An 8,113-nucleotide genomic window follows, 5' to 3' on the forward strand; every position below is an offset into this window, starting at 1 on the left:
ACTTCAAAAATCTTCAATTTGTGATTGTCCACACAAAGTTAGCCATTACATTTCAAAACTAATTGAAATTTCAGTATTAACATTAAGTGTTCGGACACATATTGTCCAGTTTATTCTATTGTTCCTAAATCTATGTTCGTTTATTTAGATTCTACTGATGATCGGTTTGGTAATTGATAATTGAGATACATATCCGTAATTTCACCAATGAAAATCGGCGTGGATATTAACAGACTAATATTTATAAAATTCGGTGTTAAATAAGTATACAATGTAAAAATAAAAGTAAATAGAGATAGGTAGGAGAAAAGGACGACACGTAACCATCAACACCAGCAGACCCTCAACCGCAAGCATCACGCGTTACAAACAATTTCCCTTGCCTCCCCAAACGTGATCTTCATTTTATATCTTCCGTTTATCGTGTACTTCGGCTGTTTCATTGCCCGACCTCGCCTCCTTCCTTCGTTCCTCGTTCACTCGCCAGAGAACCCATCGGCAGGGCTTGGAATCGGGCGACTGGAACTTACGAGCGACGCTGCACTTTTGTCCGGCGTCGTACGAGTTCCTGAACTTCATTAGCCAGGACTGTCTCGCGGCCCCTCGGATGTTTTCGGATTTACAGGCAACGGAAACGGGAATCTTTCCTTCCCGATCCCATCAAACTTTTTGGCACCGGCGTTGTCCCAGTTTCCGTTGATCCTTTTATTATCCGTATATAGTTTTCTCGGCATTAAACTCAGGTCTTCGTAAAATCGCGAGGTCGGTACCAGTTACGGAAATAGAAACACTTCGGTGCATCCGGCGCGGGTTTATCCTCTTTCATTCGTTGCGATGGGGTCCGACTATGGTAGAGGCATGGACTCGATGCATTTGTGTGCATCAGTTTGTCGTTCGGTATGGTTTCGAACAATTTCAGACACGACGAAGCAAATGACTGATCCGTATATTGTATCGCGTTCGACGAGTAATCAAGTACGGTTCACGGTTGATTGGAAACAGATATTAAGAGTTTACTTAATGGCTTATTGACACCTTATCGACGGAGTCATAACGTTGATTCTTTATCGCAACGATGGGAAGAAAATATAGTCAGGGACAAAAAGATACTACAGTGTAAAAGTTGCTGAATTCTTTTTATTGAAACGATGATACAAAATCTTTCTTATATACATGTTTCTCACAGTGCTTTTATAAATATGTGTAAGTAACATAAATTAAATTTTATGCAGTATGTTTCGTGTTGTTAAACGCAATGGAAAAAATAGGAATGTTACAATATTACGATTAAAAAGAAATAGAAATATTACAATATTATGATTAAAAAGGAATAGAAATATTACAATACTACGATTCATCAAAATAGAAGTATTACAATACTCATTAAACACAGACAAATAGAAATATTACAATACTTATGAAAATAAAAGAAACGAATTTAATAATTTTTAATACTTAGTATGCCCCCTTTTGAATTTAACAACAGCAATCATTCTTTCAGGCAAAGATTTACATAGTTTTTCAATAGATTTTTACCTTAATTTCTTCCACTTCTTCACAATGCATTTTTAAAACTCATTAATAGTTGCGAATTGCTTCCCATTTTTGTATACGGCCCTTGCCAAATTACCCCAATAATTTTCTATAACGTTTATGTCTGGTGACTAACCTTTTTGTACTTGCAATGTATCGCTTTACTTTCTTCGTAGTGTGTACGGTCGCGTTATCACGTTGAAATATGTATTTATATCCGGCAATTCGTATCGCATATGCATTAATTTGTTCTCCAATAATTTCATCATGCTTTTTACTATTTAATGTTCCTTCAATCAATTTTATCTCCCTATTCTCATAATAACCCATACCTCCCTAAATTATTATACCGTCGCCTCCCATGGGTTGACGACTTAGTTGTTGCTCTTTCCTTAAATCGTGATAATAACAGTGGAGGTCATTAGATTTGTCTAAATTGAACCACTTTTCGCGCGCCGGTAAATATGATTCTTCGCCATTTCTTATTCATATGAACATGCTTCTCCGCAAATTGCAGACGGCACGGTTTATGCTCTCGCTTTAACAAAGGTTTTCGTTGCAATTTTCGTCGTTTCAGATGTTCACAATTAATTTTGTACTCTCCAATTGCAACTCAGGTGAAATATGTCGGTCACTGCACATGATATTTACATTCCGCTCAACAATGGTGACCGTAACTGATTATATTATTCAATTTGACGCAAAAATTATGTTGTACAGTGGTTTATAGTGCAAGACCCTGATTTCTTGTTTTTGCAATTATTAAACAGATAACAGATGTTCCTCTACGAAATTATTAGAGAAACTGATGTCGCAATGTGTTAATTGAATTGAAAATCAATTAAAGTCTAAATAGATGCACTCTTGGAGTTTATACAGAGGAATTTCAAAAAATCAATTTATTAATTTAATTAATTAAATTATTAAAAATATTATTATAATAATATTAAATAATTAAATGATTAAAAATAAATAGGTCTTGGTTAGGTTGGTCTATGCAATAGATATAATTATTAAAATGCTCTTCATATGTAAATAATTACAAATCTAGTTCAAACAATAAGTGTACTAGTAGTCTCTCTCGTGTAATCGTGAGCTTCAATTAATTAAATATTTTATTTACGTTTTCGGTAGCATTGATTATTCTTTGCTTACAGCCCGGTAGAGATCATCCGGTGTGTTGAATTTTTTACCTCTTATTTTTAATTCAATCTCGTCCCTTGTATGCTCGATCGAATTTATTTCCGGTGACTGGACTGGATAGCTAGAAAGGGTAATCCGATTATTTTTTAACCATTCCATGAATCTCTTTGCTTTACGTTCAGGATCGTTATTCTCTATACATAACTATCTTGTTGTTATATTGTAAAAAACATATAGCAACATTGCTTCTTTCACAGTTTCTGTATATTACACCTGATTTGATTTATCTTCAATACAATGCAGAAGATATATCAAATCATATATAAAATTTTCAAAATTCTAAGATAATAAGAAGAAAAATGGTAATATATAAAAATGGCAATAAGTTGAAAACATAGAATAGAATTTTCTTACATGAGACTTCATCTCTGAGATAATCAACTTTGAATATTTATTCAATATACGTTAAGTCATTTAGTAAATAATGTAATTTCTAATCTTACATTGTAAGATATTTATTAACGCAATTTCCGAAATGACATGAAAAAATTGATCGAAAAATGGGGAAAGGACATACACAGCGATGACTAAAAAAATTATTGTACTCATTTTTTACATCAGTATAAAAGAGCGACATTAGTTATTAGTAATGACCTAATATTCCTATTTCTGTCGAATAGAATATAGATCACACCTTTTCTCCATTTCCCTGCAAGCTTGACCTTGAACGACCTTGAGTCATAGATCATTGAATTCGTCTTAAAACGCACTATTTGACGGTGGATGAAAAAACGTATCATTCCATTTAAGAAAAGAAAGTTGACCTTCACATCACCTTGGAGTATCCACTACGAAAAATAAGTTCCACCATCTTTGCGTATAATCAATATTTTCGGAGACATTCGACTGTAACGCTTTATAATTTCCACCCTGTATACGCGCTTGACAAAATTCTCTACTACACAAAAGAATGTCATTGTATAATTCTTATTAAATTCTTCGTACAGCGGTATACTTTTCTTCGCGGTTATATCACTACTTCCAAAAGTCCCCGTACATCTGAGGATATATTACGTTACAACTAAAACGTCGCCACAACGAAACACGTTATTACGTCCAGATTTAACAGAGCTTGTCGTGCGCACAGAGAGATATTTTTTAATTCGCCGGATATCCGACAAAACGAATGTAATCCGTATTCAATAAATGAAACTTCGATTTATCCGACCAGAGAATTCGCGCTATCTAGAATTTTAGAATTGAACACATCCGTGTCACCGGAAATTTCGGTTATATCTTGCTTACGGAGTGCACCGATTTTTCAAATGAAATATTAAGTTACATTCAAGTTTTTGGTAACTTTTATACACACTTTGATATTATTTCTTTACGTTTTCGCTGCTTCGCGACGTGTACTTTTCTTTGACACATATCCGACAAAAAATGTTTCCTTACAAGAATTCATTGTGTATCACGGTACAGGTGGCACGGAACGTGTTAAGTAATGTGATCGTTGACAAATGTTAGGTATGCGATGCTATTCTCCTTTAAAATGGCGGGTTGATAGATAGAAAGCGCGTGAAAGGAATGCAGGTCTAATTGGAAAGAGTGGAAGAGGCATGTCTCTTTTCACATGCAGTTTCAATGATAATTAATCAATACCGCGAAGAAAACACGGCGAAGGACTGTGTATCTCTGTACGGTCGCGGGTGCCAATTTTCCATCGACGCGCGATAGGTTCCACGTATTGCGATTCCGCTCAATAAATTAAATTCCGTTGTCCACGTCCATGAACATTTCGCTCTTGTTTGACGGATTAATCCTCAACAGACCAGAAGAGTTCATTGACCCAATTTGATGTTTATATCTGTTCAAAAGTCTTTTACCAAATTGTCGTTCAGAATTTTTGTATATATCAAATGTGTAAAACAAATGAGTGAATTAAATAAGAAAAATAATAACATTAAAATATATGACCACTTCCTTTCTGAGGACGTTTCGCACTGAGGTCTATTGATCGCTACCGGTATCTTGCGTTACTTGTTGTGGTCCTTTGACACTAGAACTACCGAGCATTCAATACGATTAAAAACAACTGTACCAATAAAAATTGTACAAAAATTCTAAAATTAAAAATTTTTTTATTGATAAAACTTGTACCAATAGATTATTTTCAGTTTTTTCAAACATTCGCTGTAGTATTCAAGTGAAACTATTTTCATTTCGAACATCCAACGCTTTTAAGATATCAATAATTACGAAACGAAGAGAACGAAATCAGTCATTTTGGCTGGGACGGTGATTTTCTTTAAATACAGAATCTACGTAGTGTAATTTTATTATACACTAATTTTCTCGTATAAACGATATATTACTGACTAATTTGATATATTTCAGTGTCCTGTTAGCTTGAATTCCTAGTGTAGTCAGGAACGGGTCCTTTGGGGATGTAAAATTAATCTTTGGGCAGGTTTATAAATATTCATTTGAAATTATACTTTGAATTTACAGGGCGTTAAGAGAATGGTAGTTCATTGAAACTGATATTGAAACAATTAAGATGAATAATCTATTGAAAGATTCCGAAGGACTGTATACATAATTTCTGTTATTGACTGTACCATGGTATTACATATGCATGCGTTAATGCAGAATATTTTATAACATCAATATTGGTTACTGGGCCGCATTACAAATTCATGTTTGTCGTAAATATTGATACTGATATTACTTCATACATCGTATGAATACGATATAATAATGAACAACAACTGTTGCGCGTATACCTCCATTGATTAACCATTAATTATTCACGTAATAGTTACATAAATTACGATTAAATCTCAAACCGCATATTTCAGTACTTATATTAAGCACACATAATCAAGAGATATTAACGTGTTTATTTTGTAAGAAACATATCTCGAGAGAAATTAAAGAAATGAAAAATTCCATTGAGACACGTTAAATAAATGAAGGAAAATAATTAAATAACTAATTAATAGAAAAAGATTTTTGTAAATAATTGTTCGATAAGTGGTTGTAGAAAGCTTATTATATAATAAATAGTGATATTTAAATTACTCTTAATTTGTATCTACACCTTCACTTTCGATGGAGAAATTATGTTTCAAGTTACCTATATTCAGTTCATTAGTAATTGAATTAATTAGTAATTTTTTCTTGATATATAGAAAAATGAATCAATCAAATCGAACGATAAAATGCACATTACAAATCTTTAGTCAACTATTAAATTTTCAGGGTGATTACAAATGACGCAGGAGTAAATTCTGACAATGAATTTTGAAAATGAATAATTTAGTAACGCCGAATAAAATACTCTTTTGTTTTCTGAAAGGACATTGTCATTACTTCTTCTGTTTGGCTATGTGAAATAAATATGTATCTCTAAAACTTATACCAGCTTCTCTTTCCAATATTTCGTCCTCACCTGTATCGACAGAGTCTATTTACACAATTTTCGCGTAAATCGAGGGTCGCGTGTAAACAGTATACCGTGCGATTTGAAGTAACACTCGCTGTATGTACAGTTAATTTAATATTCAAACAAAGAGGAGGGAAAATATCAACAAACGTGAGAACTGCATGACCTTTTATCTTGACAGGAAACAAAGAACAATTTTCTTTTTTTTGCGCGTACACGTTATATTACCATTGTGTAATGCTCCCATTGTGTGTCTCAATCGAGACAATTATAAAACGAAACATGGGATCCGCTTTGAATTCAGTTCTTTGCCTTGAATCGTTTATCAGTTAACGGTAGCCGAGAAAATAAATGCCACAGATATAGCACGGGCTTGGTGGAATCCTTTGAACAATACTATTGATTTTCCCCCGTGCCAGTTTTTCCATGGGGCATTGTTTCGGAAAAACACGATCTTTCCAATTGCTTAATGGCAGTAACGTTTTGTGTGATTCATTTGGAAAGCCATTGAATCAATGAAATAAGACCGTTTAAGAAGAAAGAGAACAGCAATACGATACTCATCGACGAAAGTATCCAATAAGCGCAATATAAATGCGAGTAAGATTAAAAAATGTAAATAGTTATTGAATCCTTGTAGTATCGGTTCTTACTTTCTCCGATTCTTATAATTCCAAGACCATCAAGTACCATTTGTCAATAATGAACATCATTTACATTTTCCTAATGTTTCTTTTTCTTTACATAGAATCAAGTAAAATGTTATTTATATATGAAAATACAAATATTCTAATCTTACGAATATAAAGTTCAATTAAGAATGATTTTAAATATAAACATTATGTCGCAGATTAAAATTATTATACTCTACATTTAAATAGCCGTTAATTTAATATTTTCACTCATTAGCAATCTTAAGTGATATAATGTACTTATGAAATAACTTTGTTTAAGTATTTAATTATTAATTACTAAGAATTAATAATAAATGAGAAGAAGGAAAATTAAAGTGCCCCACTTTTAACGTACCTACACGATAAATATCAATTTATCTCCTCATTCGTATAGGAGTGTTTAATTAATATTTAATACCACCCTTATTTGAGGATATCGTTTATTTATTGTCGTTCGCGTAAAGTATTAAAACGTCGTGTCTCGAGGACACCATGCCTGATTTTAATCGCGTTGATGCCCTGCTTATTAAATTTTCATACCGCACCCCTTACTTATCCGTGAAATATAATTTCCTTCCCTGCTCCTGAGAATAATATTACGTTTGGAACATTGAACAGTGACGCGTGTTTGTCGAATAATGATGTAAGTAACGAGAAGCAACTCAGAAGGAAAGAAAGGAAATAATCAAAAGAACGAATTAATTTTCTGTATATGTACGCTTACTTAATTCTTAGCAAAATATGGGCAATACGAATACAAATGAGAAGTACAGAGTAAAATTTGTTATGTATAGGTATATAGTGTGATGTAGTATAATGTATGACATATAAGTAATATTCTAGTTATAAACAAAATGAAGATTATTAGTAAACTGCAGATAAAAAATATATTGTGGCACATAAACTGTTTGATAATCGATTCGAACACAGAACGTAAGTGTTTGTTCTTTTTGTTATCATTCCTACTAACAATCGATGATTGAAAACTGCACGACGTTTATATATTGAACACAGATATTCATATTATAAAGGTGCAAACAGAAAAATGTTATTTTCCGCAATTATACAAATGTCCATAGTACAATTTCAAACGAATACAATTTTTCGAAGAATTGACATTGATAAAATAAAAACTATTCCCTCGTAAGTATAGGGATAGAAAGTAAAATAAAAATAACGATTGAGACAAATTATTCTTCACTCTGATTTACTGCTATACTTCATCGAAACATCCATTAATTAAAAATTCGCTCCCAAGAGAATAAGACAATTTATTACCTCTATTCGTGTTTTGAAATAAGTGTTACACAAGCAA

Source organism: Nomia melanderi, chromosome 3 (assembly GCF_051020985.1).
Source record: "Nomia melanderi isolate GNS246 chromosome 3, iyNomMela1, whole genome shotgun sequence".
Lineage (NCBI taxonomy): Eukaryota > Metazoa > Arthropoda > Insecta > Hymenoptera > Halictidae > Nomia > Nomia melanderi.